The sequence below is a fragment of the Belonocnema kinseyi genome, chromosome 6, assembly GCF_010883055.1.
Source record: "Belonocnema kinseyi isolate 2016_QV_RU_SX_M_011 chromosome 6, B_treatae_v1, whole genome shotgun sequence".
Taxonomy (NCBI): Eukaryota; Metazoa; Arthropoda; class Insecta; order Hymenoptera; family Cynipidae; genus Belonocnema; species Belonocnema kinseyi.
Genome location: NC_046662.1, coordinates 136,916,067 through 136,936,212, shown reverse-complemented (window position 1 = coordinate 136,936,212; position 20,146 = coordinate 136,916,067).

The following is a 20,146-nucleotide window of genomic DNA, read 5'->3' as shown; positions in this document are numbered from 1 at the left end:
ATTAATATTTATATAATTTATATTTTATACATGAAATAACATAACCTCAAAATATACGCATATCAAAAGCCGCGCGATCTATTCAAATCATGAGAATCGTCAGCATCGAATTCTGGAAATATTAAAATCCCAATCACCTGAATTTATTTCAAAGCAGCAAGCTGTTAGCAGATAGATACATAAATAGAATCGACGAAGTGCTCCGACCGGCAATCGTGCGTCTTCGAGTTTGCAAATGCAGAAGAGGAGAAATGGGTTGCGCGCGCAACTCAGTCATTTACAGCGTCTCCTACTATATTCACACGGACATAGCCCTGTCATAGAATTGGACCGCATCTCGTTTCAGATCTGGGATCACTGGTTCATGATGTCATCTGCATTTAAACGCATGCAGGCGACCATGGGAAACAAATTTTACGCATCACTTTCGATGAAAACGCACTGAAAAAGCAAAGAAACCGCACTGGTCAGTGCCTTCTCAAGGTGGCGTCTAATGATTGCAGAATTTTTTTGCGCAATGCGTCAAATCACTAGACATCTTAGCCAATCAGGGTGGCGTGTCGTGATTGCAGCATTGCGTTGCGCTTTGCGTTATGCGTCAATTTCACTAGACATTTCAGATAATAATATTCTCCTAGTTAGTCAGAGAAACACTATGATTGGCTGAAATGTCTAGTGATTTGACGCATTATGCAAAACGCAACGCAATTCTACAATCATGGGACGCCATCCTCACAGTGTTTCTCTGAATAACTAAGAGAATATTATTGGCTGAAATGTCTAGTGAATTGACGCGTTACGCAAAACGCAATGCACATCTGCAATCATGGGACACCCCCTTCAGTGATGTTTCTTCAGCACTACCAGAGATGAGTTGGGAGATTGCTCATGTAGTGGAATCAGAGACTACGTGAAAATTCGACTGCTAAAAGCGCCCTCTTGGTTTGTGGGTCAACTCCACGGAGTTACTTCGCAGTTTTCGGCATTTCTCAGACGTTCCGCGTCGGTAATTGCTGAAGTTAGAAAATGTTAAAAATGAGTTACCACCGCAGTTACAATTACAGGAGTTACCATGAATGTAAATGATGTACTGCATATTTATTTAACAATCGAATATTGAGTTTTTATTATATAATTATTCTAATGATTCACAATTATTAGTGAGTAGTTTTATATTGAAAACTAATTATTTATTTTTTAAATTAAAATTTTTAATATTATATCGTTACATAGCTATTTATATGCTATAAATCATAAATTATGACTTATAATTTTAATACATCACCGGAAAAAGATTTATGTTCACCTATTTTTTGATGACTGAAAAGTTTTATTTATTTTAATTATGACAGAGCTAAACATTTTTCTCTTTAAAATGTTGAATGCTATCAAAATTCAAAATTCTGTATAAAATCAAGCAGGGGATAAATCCAATTTGTCCATTTTATAAAGAATTTTGAGATGTCTTTAGAAACAAAAAAATAGTATATTGTCAGTTATAATACCTTCAATTTTTCTCTAAAGCGCTAAAATTAAGTAACTATTATAACATATGTTTATCATTTACAGATTGTATTAATTAATATACAGTTTGTAGCTAAAATACATACACAGACACGCGCGCGCGTGTGTATTTGAAAAAAAATACTTTCAAGAACTTCATTGTTTATTATCAGTGGCGTTGTTTGCCAGGCAAAATATTAATTTGAGAAAAATGCTCGAACATTTTCAAATGTTACAAACTTTTTATTCATAGCTTTTTACAACATTATTTTTAATTGTACGATTTAAAATTTTAAATGATTGATGGCACTTTTACCTTGAAATTCGAATCACATATTTCAGAAAATATAACTAATATATATATAATATAATATATATAATATATAATATAACTATATATACACCTTATTACGGTTAAAACACTGTTTAAAAAAATTAGTTGTTTAAGTTTTGTAATTTTACATAAAGAAACATTCATTTTTTTAAAAAAAGTCGAATTTTAAACGACAAATTGTTCAATTGACAAACAAACAAGAAGGGAATAAATGGAATACTTGAATTGCCAGTCTAAAAAAATTAATATTTTCAACAACAAAAATGAATTTTCAACAGAATGCATGAATTTTTACCCACTTACCTTGAAGAAGTCAAAAGATAAATTTTCAACCAAAAATTCAATAGCTGAATTTTCAAATAAAAACATTAATTTCTAACAATATAATTTATTTTCCATCCAAAGAGCTAAATATACAACTAAAATCGTAATGTTTTAACTAAAAAGATTTATTTTTAGTTCAAAAAATTAATTTAAACTTTAAAAAAAACGGGTTTTCAACTAAGTAGATGAATTTCAACTAAAATGATAAATCTCCAACAACAAAAATCAAGTTTCAACAAACCCCTACAACTATTAATGTGAAATTCTTTCATTTTTACCTGCTAAATATTTCAATGTATACAATTTTAAGTATTGCTTCAAAATTGTTCAATTTCACGTTACAGTTTAAAATTAATTATTTAACTAAGCATTGGTTTTAATGATTTTTTCAACTATAAAATGTAGTTATAATAAATAAAAATGTTAAATTTATTATCTTCAGTTTTTAGAACAATAATACTTTGATAATAATAATATGAATAATTATACCTAATTATTTTAATATATACTATTTAAATTTCATATTATTATTATTATTATTATTATGTTTTCTTAACAGATTAGGAGTTTATATAATAATAATTCAAGGATAATTTTCAAATTCAATATACAATTGTATATTATATACAAAAAGTATTTTTGGAAAAGTAATTATTTAAACAATTTATATATTTTTAAACAGTTAACACGTGGTAAACTTTTTCTTTCTATACGCTATAAAGTCAGAAACATAATACTATGTGTTCTATTTTATTGCAATTCTTTTAGTTACCGAAAAAAACTGCTTTAGCAAATAAATATTGTTTAAAGAAAAAAGATTTATTGAAAAATAAAATAATTGTGTCAAAATTATATAATTATTCAACAGAAAGTAGCATATGATACCAATTTGAATAAACTGGGACATCTCTGGGACATCTCTGGAAAATAAAATCATTTTTTAAATTTCTGGGGAATAAATGATTGTTTAAATAGTTTACATTTGCAAGTAACATATCTTTGGAATCGCAAATAAACGTAAATTTCGAATATAATATTTTCAAATTTCTGATAGAAAAATAAAAAATTTCATATTCATATTTGGAAGAAATAATTTAGCACGAAAGTTAATCAAGAATTATTCAAGTTTTCAAGGCGACCTCAAAGTCAAATCAGAAACTGGTTCAAAAATTTCAAAATCGGAAAATGTTAAGTTGAAATTTTTTTAAAATAAATAATTTTCAATATGAAGCAATTAAAATTCGAGAATTTGCAAACGCAAACTAAATTGAATGTCCCAATGTTTGTGAATGTTTTAATTCAGTATTGAATGTGAAAATTCAACGATCTAAAAGTGTAACCATTGAAAAACTTCGAATTTTTATTTATTTTTATTTTACACAATGCAATTTTAAACTTTTTAATTTCAACCAGTTCATTTAAAAATAAGGGCCACATTTTGGGGCGTGCAAGCCGTGCGGTTGCACAGAGCGCCATGGTTGAGGGGGAGAGAGCATGCGATTTTACTCCCTGCCTTCCTCGACCTGAGTTTTTAGGTTTCTGGAAAGGTGACAACTTGGTACCTGTTTGTCCAAGTTTATTCTCAAGATCAGTAATAGCTTTTTCACTTATCCATTCAAAGATTTGAACTAAGATTGTCTTTCGATGATCATTTCTTACGATACTTTGTAAATTTATAATAATTATTAATGATTTAAACAATTTTCATAAACATATTGAGAGGTGAGGTATTTTTCAATTAATAAACACAATTTGCTTACGAAGTTAACTTGATTGTCTTTGTGATGATTCTTTCGTAAGGTATTTGTTGAATCTACAAGAATGGTTAATTATTTAAAGAACTTTCATAACAACTTCAGAATTTGGCTATTTTTCAAACGAATAGTGTCAGTTTTTTTACATATTTAATTAAGAACGTCTTTCCGATTAATTATAATAATCGCATTTTCAAGATTTATTATTTAAACTACTTTCATGAGCAAATTTATAGTTTGGGCATTTTTGGAAAAATAGGCCTAATTTGTCTACGGAATCAACAAAGAATATATTTCTAATCACATTTTCCTACGACACATTGCAAATTTACAATAATGATTTATTATACAAATAAATTTCATAAAAAATTCAGAACTTAACTTTTTTTAGATTTTGAACAATTTGAACATTTTAAACAAATTAATTTTTATAAGAAAATGTATGCACTATATATTTAATAAAAATTAAAAAAGAAATTAAAACTCTATAATGGTAAAAACTTTCATTTTCATTAGTTTCAGTAAGTATATATTTTTATTAATTTCTTAAAGTAATTTCATAATCTCTTCAGTTAAATATTTTGCTTTATCAAGATTTTCTGTAGTATATTTTTTCTTGCAATACTTTTCTCCATATATTTTATTGTGATTAATTAGTCGAACATATGACTAGTATTATTATCACTTATTGTAATATGATTTTTACATTCTTATCAGAGAAGGTATTAGATTTGTATAAAATTTCACCTCCCAGTTTTGTCAAATGTCCACATTTTGAGACACCCTGAATCTGAAAAACAGGTTTTTACGAATGTGTCTATTTGTTTGTATGTCTGTATGTCTGTCTGTCTGTGAAGACAATAACTTTTGAAAATAGTAATCTATTAGATTGCCTTTTGGTACACTCGTTTAGTGTCCTAAACTAAAGGTCAAGTTCGTTAGCCAGCCATTTTGGATAAAAATTCAAAAAGTGGGTACTTTTTTGATATTTTCGAGACCACTTTTTTAAAAATTCTTTGTATGGTTATTCATATTGTTAAAAAAATTTAACAAATTATCCCAATTACTTTTTTCGAAAAATCAAAAATTACTAGACCTAATACGCAGATATTGATGCCAAACATTTAACATCTTTTTGAGATGTTAGGCGTTCAAATATTTTTATGTTAAACTGAAACACATTCAGATGTTAAAATCGTATGAGCGCATGCGCATCGCGCATTGCAATTTCACGACTATATTTCATGCTATATATATTCAATATTAAAATTATGGAATATTACAATTTTGGAACATTTCCAAAGAATAAAAATTAGATGTCCTTAGATGAAATTGGATAAAGACTTTATTAAGTTTAAAGAAGAGAACAACGATCTTATGTTTTATTTATAAAATACGATTGGGTACTGCATTTTGGTAGGAACTTCACAGAAAATTATTTCATCTTTTTTCTGAACCTCAAAATTTTTTGAACGTTCGAACTTTTTTTATACATAAAATATCGGTCTGAAACTTTGAGAAATGCAAGAGCCGAAAGAAAAGTACGTTTAAATACAAAGCTTAATAATAAAAGATGTGAAAAAAAATATTTCAACAATTAATTCCAACGACATCAGCCGGTAACGTTGTACACGAAAATACGAACCCTCTAGAGCCTCGTCTAGTGGCCGCCAGGTTTCGTATTTTCGTGTACAACGTTACCGGCTGATACCGTTGGAATCGATTGTTGAAATATATTTTTTTACATCTTTTATTATTAAGCTTTGTACTTAAACGTTGTTTTCTTTCGGCTCTTGCATTTCTCAAAGTTTCAGACCGATATTTTGCATATGAGCATATGAGCCTTTATTTTGGTTGAAAATTCGTCTTTTTGGTAGATAGTTCGTCTTCTTGATTGACAATTAATCTTTGTAGTTAAAAATTAAAATGCCATTTCTTTGAAAATTCATGTATTTTGTTAACAATTCGCCTTGTTGGTCGATAGAATGATTTATTTAACTGAAAATTCAACTAAACGCAGTTGATAATGAAGCTCTTTTGTTGAAAGTTAAAAAAAATTAACGAATCCAGTTGAATATTTCTTCAATTCAGTTGAAAATTCATCTCGTTGATTAAAAATTTGACTATTTTGTTGAAAATGATTTTTTTAACTGAAAATGCAACTATTTCATTTTTGGTTTAAAATTTATATTTTTCGTCTGAAATAAAACTATTGTATAAAAATTGTCCTTTCTGAGTTGAACATTCCTGTATTTTGTTGAAAATTCGTCTTCTTTGTTCTCTCTAAATCTGAATCAGTATATGTCTAATTCAAATCAGCGTATATACACTGCTGAAACAGTGAAATGTAGCTGCTGATCAGTGAAATTTTACTGAATAATAGCTAAATTTCGCTGCTTTTCCAGCGAATATACGATGCTAGTCCCTTATTTTATTATTTCTGTAAACCTTTCGTGGTGTAGGCGTGACTCACTGAGCGTGGAAGCGAGTAATGTGAGGAATGGGGTGTAGATCTTTAAGAGTTAAGATTGATCTAGAATAATTCTCGATTTTTAAATTCTCGTCAGAGAAGGTATTAGATTTCTAGAAAATTGGTTCGCCCAGTTTTTGTCAAATGTCCACGTTTTTAGGGCATGTCAAATATAATTTAAAACACTTTTGCGTACACGTCTCGCTTGAATAAATACAATTTTGTATGTCAGATCTTGAATTTTTCTGAATTTTATTATGCATATTAATGTTACATTTATCTAAACCTTGAAGTAAAAAATGTGATAAATGCAATTCTGTAGAAAATTCAGATCAAATTCAGATAGAAGAATTTCATTTTACCTTCGTCGCGAAATACCTTAAAAATGCATTTTTACGTTTCATTAATATTTAAAAAATATGAAAAATACATTGTTGGATGAATTCACATTTTCATAATGAGAATAATGACTGGCAAATTTTAAACAATTGTATGTTGATTAAAAAATTTCCATTCATTTATATTGAATTTATCGGAAAGTTCTTCCTTTGAAAAGAACAACTTCTGTAAATCATAATAAACGTGTTCTGAAAATTCGATAAGAACAGAAATAAATATTGATGTTCACCCCCATCATGGAATACTCATCTCCAGTAATCTACCGAGAGTTCTAGGACCTAGACTCCTAGAGCAGTGGTCGACAAACTTTTTGCTTAATTTCCAGGTATGGTCAGGCTCCATCCGATTTAATTTTTTCTACTACTTTTCGGTCCATTCATGTGCCTTAGTGTGAGTGAGCTTACTCCAGTAAGGGTCTTTTGTCCACAGGAATGTCAAAGTAAGGAAATTTTATAACTTTTAATTTTTCAACTAGCGATTTGAAAATAGCATTATCAACATGTACGACTTTTTCCGATTCCAATGCTGTATTACTTGCCTAGAAAAGTTAAATATTTCAAGGAGTATAATATCAAGGAACATCAGCTTTATACTCAATTTAATACTAAATACTTCTCAAATTGTCAACTTTTCTAGGCAAGTAATATATCATTGGAATCGGAAAAATTCGCAGATGCTGATAATGCTATTATCAAATCGCTAGTTAACAAATTTAAACTTTTAAAATTTCCTTACTTTGACATCCCTGTGGACAAAAGACCCTTGCTGGTGTAAGTTCACTCACACTAAGCTAAATAAATAGACCGGAAAATAGTAGAAAAAATTAAGTCGAGTGGAGCCTGACCATACGTGAAAATTGAGCAAAAAGTTTGCCGACCACTGTCCTAGATACTTCCCGCCTATATTTCTACTTTTTGCAACCTCAGGCCTGACTGTTTCAAAGGATAGTTTCCCGAACGATGAATGGGCTAGCTGCATTACAGATTAGAGTTCCAAATATTTTCTACGCCACAGGCGTAAACTTGTCAAATCTTACAAGGGGTCGTCCCACTGTGCTCCAGATGCGCTAGCGACTATTTACTTGCAAAATACCGATGTGTTTTACGACATTGGAATATTACAAAGTTAGTATGGTTAATATTTCTTAATGAAGCTTTACATTCTTGATGTAATAATTACCATATTCAAAAATGTGATAAATTTGAAAGATTTCAGATACCTTTCAAATATTTCACAATGATTTTTAGAGAATTTACCAGTATTTAATAAAGAATTAAATGATTCCCCAAAGAGTTCAAATATTTCAGTAAGATTTCAGATAGATTTCAAAGATTGAACCAAAGATTTCAATACTTGCCTAAAGGTTTATGCAAGGATTTTGAGAGAATTCACTAAGATTTTAGAAAGATTTCACAAAATTTTCAATGATTTCCCAATGACTTTAAAGATTTCACAAAGCTTACACATATTTCGCAAAGATTTAAAATAGATTTCAAAGATTGAACAAATAATTCCAATGATGTCCTAATGATTTTACAAAGATTTCAAACATTTCGGAAAGATTTAGGATATGTTTAGAAGATTTCACAGATATTTCCATTATTTTACAAAGACTTCTATTCTTTCACAAAAGTTTTCAGAATTCTCAAAGATTTTAAATATTTTCAATATATTAAAAAAAGTTATTTAGCCAAAATTTCACGAAGAATTTATAAAGGTTGCGATAATATCTCAAAGATCTTATGAAGACTTTACAAAAATTTCAAATATTTCGCAAAGGTTTCGGATAAATGTAAAAGAATTCGGAAAGGCTTACATTATTCCACATAGATCCTAGATAGATTTTAAAGATTAAACAAAGCAAGAAAGAATTGAAAGGTTTCTTTATCCTACGATCGAATGAGTTTAAGCATTTTATTTACGAGTAGGCAAATCAAGACTTTGGCCCTCCCTGGTCGATTTCTATGGGAGGCAGTGGCCCCTGTGTCCCCTTGGCAAGGCTCCACCGCTTCTGATGGACATAGAAATAGGAGGGGACTAGCCACATGCTACCTAACTTGGCGCGGGGATTGATCATAAGTTACAAGGGGGAGTGGACCGTGTTGGTTTGTAAAAGCAATAGAGGTTTAGTAATCCAAGATCTAGGTAGAACAGCCTGCTCGTTACTTAGATCCGGCAACGACATGCCTATTCTGCCGTGATTTGGAAGAACACCGTTAACTGCAAATCGGATAAAGTCACCTGAAGCAATTAACGGTGGACGGCTCAAGGGCCTTATCCAAATTGCAGTTAACGGTGTTCTTCCAAATCAAGACAGTATTTCTCTCCCATTTGTATGTACATATCAAATACTAAGGTTTAAATTTTTTTACGATATTGACTAAGCTCTAATTGAATTTGCTTGAAATTAAAAAAAAAACATACATCAAATGATTTTTGTATCAGAATCTCTGAAAAACAAATGACCAACTTCAATTTTTTAAATTAGACTAATTCAGAGTGATCAAAATTGAATAATGTAATTGAAAAAAAATGTTTCATTCGAAACGATTACAATTTTACAATTAAAAATTTTTCAAAGTTAAAACTTTATTATTTAAGGAAATATTAGTAATTATTAACCACTTAATTAACTATAAATATAATATCACATTTCAAATCTTAAGTAAAAGTCTTTTCAAATTAGTATTAATAATTTATCGTATCGATAATCAGGAAAAGTTCCACGAAAAATAATAGTTATATCAATTATTATTAAAGTTTAAAAAAAAATAAAAATGGTAACTACTAATTCAGATTTTCTTTCAGGTGAACCGAAAGAAGTAGAATTTTAGTCTACGATTCTAATTAAAATATATTATATGTATATAATGAAAATTATGTAAAATATTAATAATATTGATATTGAATAGCTCCTAATATAGAATCTATTGAATTGAAGATCATACTCTAATAATTATTATATAAACTCCTTATCTTTAAAAACACAATAATAAATTTCAATTTAAATAACATGGATAAAAATAATTGGGTATCATTATTATTCACAGTATTAATAATAAATTAATTCATTATTATATTATTCTAAGAACTGGAGATAATAAATAAAAAATTATCTTTATTATTATGACATTTTCTAGTTGAAAAAACCATTAAAGCCAAAGCTTAGTTAAATAATTAAGTTTAAAGGAGTATATTTCATACATTTTTCTTAATTTATTATTTTATTATGTATAATTGTTACCAACTCCGATCTTCTCTACCGACTTTATCAAATTATACTCTGGTTTACCAAGTGAGTAGCAGGTAAGCCATCTTTCATTTTGGTTCCTGAAAAATAACACTAAGGCAAACAGGGCGCGCTTTTGGACCTTTAATTTTAGTTCCCGGAAGGCTAAGGCAAACAGGGCGCGCTGCGGTAAGTCGGTCGAAATCAAATACACGGCATAAGCAATCTCCCACCTCATCTCTGGCACTACCTCCCAGATAACAATAGGCGCACAGGATGCGCGCACTGTGGAGGCATGTGTTTGGATTAATCCGGCCGACGTGCGTTCCGATCAGGACTCAGATGCGCCATCCATGGAGGAGTATATGCGACGCACGCCATGCAAGGCACGCGCGTGCGTGCATGAAGCAAACACTCGGTGCGCGTAGGTTGACTATCCTAAAATTATTTATTTATATTAAAGGTTGAATTAAATAAATGTATCAGAATTTATTTTAAAAATAGCAGGCCTATATCGGGGATGGTGGAAAAAAGCCCACAATCGCAATCGACAGTCCTCAAATTTTCATGTCTTCCCAGATGATAGCGCTAAGTGCGGAAACTACGAACTACAAGAACATATGATGTAAATTTTGAACCGGTATAAATATAACCTATTAATGTCGTTGTGCAGTTGCAAACTGTTTGTGTTTAGTGGAAAAAAATTATTGTGCAAAGTGTCAGTGCTAAAAACATATATAATAAGTGATACAATAATGTCGCGTGGTTTTTGTAAGGTCTGTGGTTCGGGTAGTAGGGCCAAAGATATTATAAAAGTAAATGCGGTGCGGGCTTAGTTACCCGCGATAAATATAGACGGCGCGTCCGGTGAAAATTGTCAGTTCCCCTCTACCCTCCGCTCCACGGCTATAGCACACATCGACAACAGCCACTTGGAGCGCTGTAAGCAACTCTCAGTAGGCCCCTCGAGGCGCACTAATGGTTACTTAACTCGGGCAAGAACCATTTGGATTGAAAGTAAATTTAGTAAATTGCCAATTAAAACATTTTTACATTTATAACTTTGCAAAGCATGGCTATTTTAATAAATACCAAAAATAAAAGTCGATCAATAATTTATATTACGGTTTCATATATTTCCCACTATTTTTAAAATTATTACTTATGATTTTCATTCTATATATTGTCTATATATAGTTCTATATATAGTTCTATGGATTTTTTTAGACTTTTATAAAAATAAAATTATAATTCCAAGTGATATGAAAATTGTTCTTTCGGTTTTTAAATGTTAAGGCGGTAGTTCCAAGCCAGATTACGTTTCGCATTGGCAAACAAAATTAGACGAACAGAATTTCACTGTTATATTCATAAAAACTATCATGTTCCATAAAATATATTTAAAAATAAACTTTAAATTATTATAATTACTACAGCTTACTCGAAATATATATAATTCTAAATTTTTTTAAAGTTTTTCAGAACTTTCAAATATATTTATAATGATTCCCATTTTGTCGTAAAATTTATGTGAAATTCTGCAAAAAAATATCTCAAAATCATCCAGATTTTTTTACAATCTTATAAATATTTAAAATGTTTGAAATATTTTCGACACTGTAAACTTCCCGAAATTATAAAATTCTGAAACCTGAAAATCCCGAATTTAAAAATTCTAGAATAATGAAATTCTGGATAGTTTAAATATTATCGAATTTGAAAATTCCCGAATAATAAAACTCCAGGCCGAATGCTGTCTAATGATAAAATATACAAACTAGAAAATTCCTGAATTGTAGAAATTGAGAAAACAGTATTGTGGTCAATATTATTTATTTATTACAAATACAATAATCAAATATTTTTATTATAGAACTTTTTTTTAATGTTTAATTTTGATAAATTATTGTTTTAATTTAAAATAACAATAATTGTATAAAAATGTGATACAAACATAAATTTAAAAACACGTGAGCTTCAATTGAATCAAACTTTACAGGATTCAATTCAGACTAATTTAACGCAACTTTTACTTTCATTTTTTTAAATAATAATTTTATTTTTGCGAGAGTTTTCTGTAATGTACAAAAATACAATGCACATTTTCAAACAACGTTTTTTATTCAAAAATACATTTGTTCAATTATTGTTATTTTAAATTCTAACAATAATGTTCAGAAACCTTAAACATTAGAAAAGTTTTTTCTATGGTATATGTATTTTATTGTTCTATTTAAAAAAATATTTTTTAACAAAACAATTTTTTAATTGTTCAAATTAGGGAGTTGTCTAGCCCGGATATTGTATAATTTGGAAATTTTCTGTCGGCAATTCTCAAATTCTGTAAGATTGTAAATTGTCGAGAATTTTCCAATTCGGAACTTTTATATTTCAACAATGTTATAATTTCGGAATTTTTACAGTGATGAGGGAATTTTATTTTTCGGAAAAAGTGACTCAAAAATCCCGAAAAATAAAATTCCCGACACTGTAAAATTCGTAAATTGAAAGATAACCAAAGAATAAAATTCCCGAAATTATAAAAGTCTCGAAATATAAAAGTTGAATTGGAGAATTCACGAAAAATAAACTAAACAAACTAAATAGATTAAAAATGGAATATTTTATACTGAAATAATACTTAAAAAATATTTTGAAATTGAATAAAGGCATTCTTTTATGAAGCCATTAATTCAAACGTTTACACTTGTGTCACTACTAAGGCTTCCGAAATAAATTAGTTCAAATTTTAACGTTAAAATATGTAAATTATATCATTTTGAACAGATCTAGAATCATCTTGTAAAATAAATCACTGTTAAATTTTTATACTCGAACTGCAGTTCAATTTTCAAATTTACTTTCTTTTTCCGATTTGTCCCGGTCGCGAGTTTAGCTCAATATTTAGAACAACTTTCATTTTTTTGAAATAGTAATTTTGTGGTTCCAACTTACGGGACAATCATTTTATCCTTTGAAAGATTTTTTACAAATCTTGTTGATAATTTTTTCATTCTCATCCAAAATGAGAAGGTATTAGTTTTTTTATGAAAAATAACTTTTTCGGATTTTATCAAATGTCAACGTTTTGAGGCCCCTTGGATCAGAAAAACAAGTTTTTACGTTGGAGTCTGTTTGTCTGTCCGGCGTCGTCGTTGTTGTCTGTATACCGGATAACTTTCGAAAGACTGGTCGGATTGAATTGGACTTTGAATAACTTTTCTTGATAAAATCAAACTTACCAAAGTTAAAGGATTTTCAAAATCCAAAAAAATCAATCGAAAATGGACATTTGAAGCAAAAAAAGCTTGATATGGAAAAAAAGTCAAGAGGCGAAAAACGCTACTTTTTCAAGGCCCCATGATTATTTCATCACATTCTCATCCATAATGAGAAGAGTTTTATGTGTAAAATGACTTTCGCGAACTTCATGAAATTTCGAGGTTTTGCGGTACCTTGAGTCTGAAAAACCAGTTTTTACGTCGGTATCTGTGTGTCTCTCTGGCGTCTACGTCGTCGTTGTTATTAATGTTGTGGTTGTCTGTATATCGGATAACTTTCGAAAAAATAGTCGGATTGGATTGTGCTTTGACACACAGTTTTTTCATTTTAAGAATTTTATGTAAAAAATGTATTATTTTTATTTTTCTAAAAAATATTTTTCTTCAATTAAATTGCTGAAATAAAAGTGTTCCGAAGAGATTTTTGAAAAATCTTTCGGGGAATAAAATTAGTATTTATAGGTCGACAAAGGTTTGTTTTCGTTACCAAATTTGGCTTTCGTCTAAATTTTTCCAGTTGTTTTTATTAATGTACAATTTACGTTTGTATCTCGGGCGAAGAAATCCATTCTATTGTTTGACCAATATTCTTTGTAAGTCAATATTTTTCATAGAAAATTACCCCGAGTGACCTTCAATTATAATTTTATAAACGTGAAAAAATCATATTTCAATGTTTTCTATGAAAAACACAATCCCTGAGTGACAGAACAAAATCGAAAACAATAATCGTCAATTTATTCAGGAACATGATTTTTGAACAAAAATGACCTTGAGTGAATCTTCAATATATATTTGTTAATTTTTATAAAAATCAGGCGTTATTTTCTTGACACAGAAAAATAATAATAATAATTTGTGGGGGTGACAAATGATCAAAAAATTAATAAAACTTGAAGTTCTACGATTATAATTTGTAACTAAATAATTTGAAATGTTTCAATCTAAAATTATCGAACACTTTCCATTCAAAAATTCTGATGACATATTTTAGTAGCTTTAAATGTGAAATTATTCAATATACTGAAGACTACAAATTTAAAATGTCTTAACTATTAAAGCTTTAAATATTTTTAAAATTGCTGTTCTGGAGACTAAATAACACTTATTCTTTTATTGAGAAATCACAATACAAATTGTTAAAAAAAGTTTCTAAAAGAGTTCTAAAAAACTTAAAAAAGGTCCAAGGTTTTAATAGTTCAACATATATGATAGAACCTCTATAAATTTGAAATAGGTGTATACTTTTTCATTTTTGAGCTACAATTATTCAATTTTAGAAGTTATAAATTACAATCGTGAAAAATAAATAAAATGTTTTAATTAATTGATATTTAAAACAAAAAGCATCTAAATGCAACTGAAAGCGCTGAATCTGAAATGCGTTGAATTCAAGGTATATTTTAAAAAGAAAACTGAAAGCAGAGGATCGACTTTCAAAAGAAGCGGAAGAAAGTCACTCGCTGGATTGCAAATGAACATGGAAAATGGTGTATTTTTGCATTTTTAAATGTTAAATTTAAACTTTTTCGCGTTGTAACAATTTCGAATCCCATGTTATTTTTTACCTAACCTATAACTAATAACGAAAATTTTGAAAATTCAAACAATAAGGCTGCATTCTGAAAATGAAGCATATTTAACATTAAAATTCTAGTTCTTAAACTGAAGGCCTAAAAATTTGCAAATTTTACAATTAGTGTTGTGTAAATTGTATTGTTATCTTAAAAGAGTATAAATAGTTCTTAAATTAGTTTTTAAATTTTCAGAATTTTACCTTTTTTACATACCTAGATGTCAAAAAGCCTACCCGATTTTTTCAAATTTTAATCACTTTTTTTAAAGAGAAAATCACCCCCGTTTACCAATGACTGAAATGGATTAGAAAAAAATCGCCAAGACCCAAGAATAAAAATTGGATGTACATTGCAAAACTAATAAAATTGCTGAACAGTTTATATTATTAACGAATTTGAAAATACCCAAATAATAAAACGCCCCAAATAAAATTGTTTCTTAATCAATATTAATTATTTATTAAAAATACGATAATAAAATATTTGTATCAAATATATTTTTGTTTAATATTTAAAGTGTTAAAAATTATTTTGTTTCAATTTAAAATTAAAATTATACAAAAATTTTACAGGCAAATTAATATAAAAAACACGTGTTTTTAAATTAAGATTTCGATTTTTCGGAAGAACTTTTGTGATTTAAAAAATACTATATACATTTTCAACCAAAATATCTTATCCAGAAATATATTTTGTTTTAATTATTTTAATTTTAAATAATAATGTTTAAACACTTCAAACATTTAAAAAGTTGTTTCTTTGGTATAAATATTTGATTATATCAATTACAAAAAATTATTTGTCAAAGAAAAATGTTTCAGCACTTATTTATCTCGAAATTTCTTTCTTTAATAGTTTTTTAAAAATTAAAAATATGATTTTCTAAGAAATTTTTTTTTTTTAATTAAAAAAAAAAGACTGTACCGAAAACCTGGATCAGGCTTCATATCTGCAAAAATGCAGTGATGTGCCAAAGATATAATATCTTTGGATATGCATACATTTCAAACTTTTCTAACCTCAAAAAATCTTTCTACTGCTTTACCGTCATATTTTATGAGGAATGAGAAAACAAGAATTCGACTTCGTAGTACGGTGAGGGCAGCACCTCGATAGGACAGAAAATGTAATGTCCTATATATATAATTCCCCACTCTGACGCCCTGTACCGCATTTACGTTTATAAGCTCTAATCTGGAAAAGCATAAGACTCGAAAGACAGGCGATCGTGAACTTGTGCCAGTCGAAATACATGGCGTGCGGTCTCCTTGCAGTAGTTCGTGATTCTCACAAAACTACAATTGGTACACACCGATACATGATCTGATAAATACGTGGTCTAACCACGCGCAAGTAAAAAAAACCGAACCAATAAGGACTCATCGTTTGATTTCTCTATCTTGGATAATAAAGGCGGCAGACGTACGAGATTTTAAAATGCAAAATGTAAGAATAAAAATTTCTTGTACATTTTAGGTGTATAAATATTTGAATCCTTATAAAATGTATTATAATAATGTTGAAGATCGTTAAAGGAAAATACGGATTAACTATAATTTTAGGTTATGTGTTTTATAACTTCTTTCTGCTGACAAAAAATGACGTATCTGTGTCAAATAAAATGAAATTGAAGTCAAGTGGGAAAGTTCTGACTAAAGAAAATTTTATAATGCAGTGCAGGTTGACCGCTGGACCGGGAAACCTGGAAAACCGGGAAATTACAGTGAATTTATTTTTCGACCGCGAATGTTACAAAATTTGTATAATAAAAATGTTGTCCAAATTTGATTTCAACCGTTTATTTAAATTTCATAAATTGTGATTTTTATAGATTATTATTCCATTTAGTTTAGAATGCTTAATTCGAAAATCTGTCACTTTAAAAATTTTCCAGTTAAATTTTTTTATTTTTCAGCATATATTTTAATTGAAGAATTTTAGAATGCAGTTTTAAAGGTTAAAAAAAATTTTTAATTAGAAGTTTTTAAAATCGAAGATTTTTTTTTATAAAGAACTAGGTAGCCGTCGGACTGGGAAACCGAGAATTTTACGAATTTTCAGAAAAAAATCTGCGCAAGCTATATTTTAACAGTTTTAAAAATAATTAAAGTGCAGTTTTGAGGATTTAAACAATTAAAAATTAAAAGTATTTGAAGCTGAAAATTTTTGATAAAAAACAGTTTTATTTTATCAACTGTAAATATTAAATAAATAAATTATTTTAAAAATGGATCTGTACTTATGATTTATTAATAATATATTTTTCATTCACAGTTTCAGGTATTCCTTTATATATATTTTTATATTAAATTTAATAAATAAATTTATTAATATATTACTTCTATTAATGTTTTCAGCCATTAAAAAATGAAAACGTACGTTTGACTATTTTCCACTTAAAAATAAATCCCTAATAATATAGTCATAATTAAATGTTTTTATTAAATTAAAAATATTGTGAGTCTGAATTATTTAATTTTTAACTCATTTATTTTGAAAATTGCTTAATGCAGAAAAAGAATAAGTATTTAATATTTAGCAATATTTCACTGTTCATTTAAGACGAGTAAATTTAAACCAAATATTGAAAAGGAAACAATTTGAAACTGAATTGTTTTACATAGAAAGCTTTGAATCTTTAGATTTTCAAAGAACTTTTGATTTTTTAGCGTTACAATTTTAATTGTTCTATTTAAAAAGTGTTCAATTTATAAGTGAAATTGTTAAATTTTGATGCATAAATAACAATTGAACACTTATTATTTGTACGCAACATTTTAGTAATTTTAAGAGATATATCGAAGTTTTCAAAAGACTCAAAATTAATGGCAAGCTTGGAATTATTTCAAGTAATTTAAACGAAGTGTCTTAACAATTTTTTCAGATATTCTAAATTAATTTTAAAATTAATCGAAATTTTCCTACAGTTCTTGAAAATCCAGCAAATTAAATAAAATCCTTAAAATCTTCCATGTTCTTCTTTGGTCATTTTTTAAATCTCTTTAAAATCTTCTTAAACTTTCTGTTGCAATAATTTTTCAAAATGAAAAATAATTTTCAATTTTTCTAAGAATCTTAAGAAAATTTTTATTCTTCTGTAGTCTTTCATAATTTAAAAAAATCTAAATTTTTGTTTGAAATCTGCAAAAATATAAAAGTTCTGACGAAAAATTCAAAAATGATTTTGAATTAGGAAAAATTTAAAACCACTTTTCGATTTTTCAATATTTTTAAATAAAATTTTAAATCTTTTGACGGATGCCTAGACTATTTAAAAGAAAAATAAGTAAACTTCTAAATTAAGAAATGTTAAGGTAAAACATTATTTTTCAATTTTTAATGTGTCTAGCTTAAAATTACTGGAAGCAATATATAATTTTGTGAATTTCTAAAGTTCATTACTTGATTCTTTAATTTATACTGTTGAAAATGTTAACGTGGATTTATATTTTTGGAACTAATCTCAATCTTTAAACTCTAAAATTTATAAAAGTTCTACATTTTGCAGTTAATTTGCATTTCAGTAAAAACTGTTCAATTTAAAAGTGTTAGTACTTTCCAGTTTATACGTGTAAGTTATTGAGAATTTTAATACACCATTTTTGAATTAAAAACTTTTAAACTTTAATTTTAAAAGTTTGAAATTCAAGGGTTCCACTTTGAATGCCTAAATTTGTTGTTTATTGTTTATTACTTAATATGGAAAAATGTTTAGAGTATAGTTGAATTTTTAAATTTCATTGGACATGAAAAAAGTTTGCGAACCGAGAAAAAACCAGAAAATGACCGGGAATTTTTTTCTTCAATGAAAACGGCCAACCAAGGTTCGAAAGTTCGCGCGCTCTCCGGACCCGTTATCACACACTTAACAAGTCAACGCTGCTCACCATCAGACAGCATATTGTTGAGAGAATACGGATACTATCTGACGCTAAGAGAAGTCTAGAGCGAAGGGAGAGGTGGGTCAGAGAAAATCAGCAGTTTCTCTCTGACCCACCTCGACTCTTCCATGACCCTTCAGTTACTGTCGAACACCCACCCAAACCAGAGGAGGTCGAAGTATTTTGGAGAGAAGTCTACGAAGTTCAGCATAGACTGGACGAAAACTCAAAAAATATAAAGAGCTTCAAGGAGTTATGTGTTGCCCTCAGAACACCTGATAAAGAATGCCCACATATCACTACCGAGGAGGTGAAAAAAGTATTAAGAGGGATGAAGAACTATTCCGCACCGGGACCAGATTGTATCAAAACCTTCTGGTGGAAGAAGTTTTCTTCAACCCATCAGCATTTGGCCTGTATTTTCACCTCATATTTGAAGTCGGAAGAGCCGATTCCAGAGTGGTTGGTGGAAGGGCGCACAATACTTCTGCCAAAAACAAGCAACTTAGCTGACCCGAAGAATTACAGGCCAATAACTTGTCTGAACACGCTTTATAAGATACTCACAGCTATCCTAAATGATAGGATTGTTCGGGTAATTGAACCTGTGTTGCAAGAAATTTATGTACAACGAGGCTCAAAGAAAGGCATAGCCGGATGTCGGCAGAACCTGCTCATCGATAGATGTGTCTGCAAAGATGCAGCATTCTACCAACGTGACCTATCGATGGCCTGGATTGATTATCGGAAAGCTTTCGATTCGACATCCCATAGGCTTATCATCTGCCTTTTGGAAATCTTCAAGGTTCATCCGCAAATAGTTGGGTGCATAGAGAGATTGATGCAGCTTTGGAAAACCAGATTTACTATCTCATCTGAAAAAAATCGTGTGACAACTAACGAGGTCGCCTTTCAGAGAGGTGTCTTTCAGGGCGATACCATGAGCCCACTCCTCTTTTGCCTCACATTATTGCCACTATCTCTAGTATTTTGCCATTCCGACGGGTACTTGTGCGGCAAACCTGTAGATCGAAAGTACAAGGTCACTCATGTATTTTACATGGACGATCTTAAGATCTATGCTAAAAACAGAGAGCAACTGCATCTAACTCTGGGGATTGTCGAACGATATACTAAGGAAATCGGAATGGAATTTGGGTTAGACAAATGCGCCAAGCTTTATTCGAAGCGAGGAAAACTTAATGGCATCCCTGAAGATCCTGAGCTCGTTGATAGAAGCGCCATACGACACCTTTGCGCTGGAGAGACTTATGCATACATGGGCGTGCCCTAGAGCCGCATTCAGGATGTGACATCTATAAAGGATACTCTCCGAAGCAGATACAAACGTCTCATTCGACAGATTTGGTCTTCCGAACTGTCGGCGAGGAACA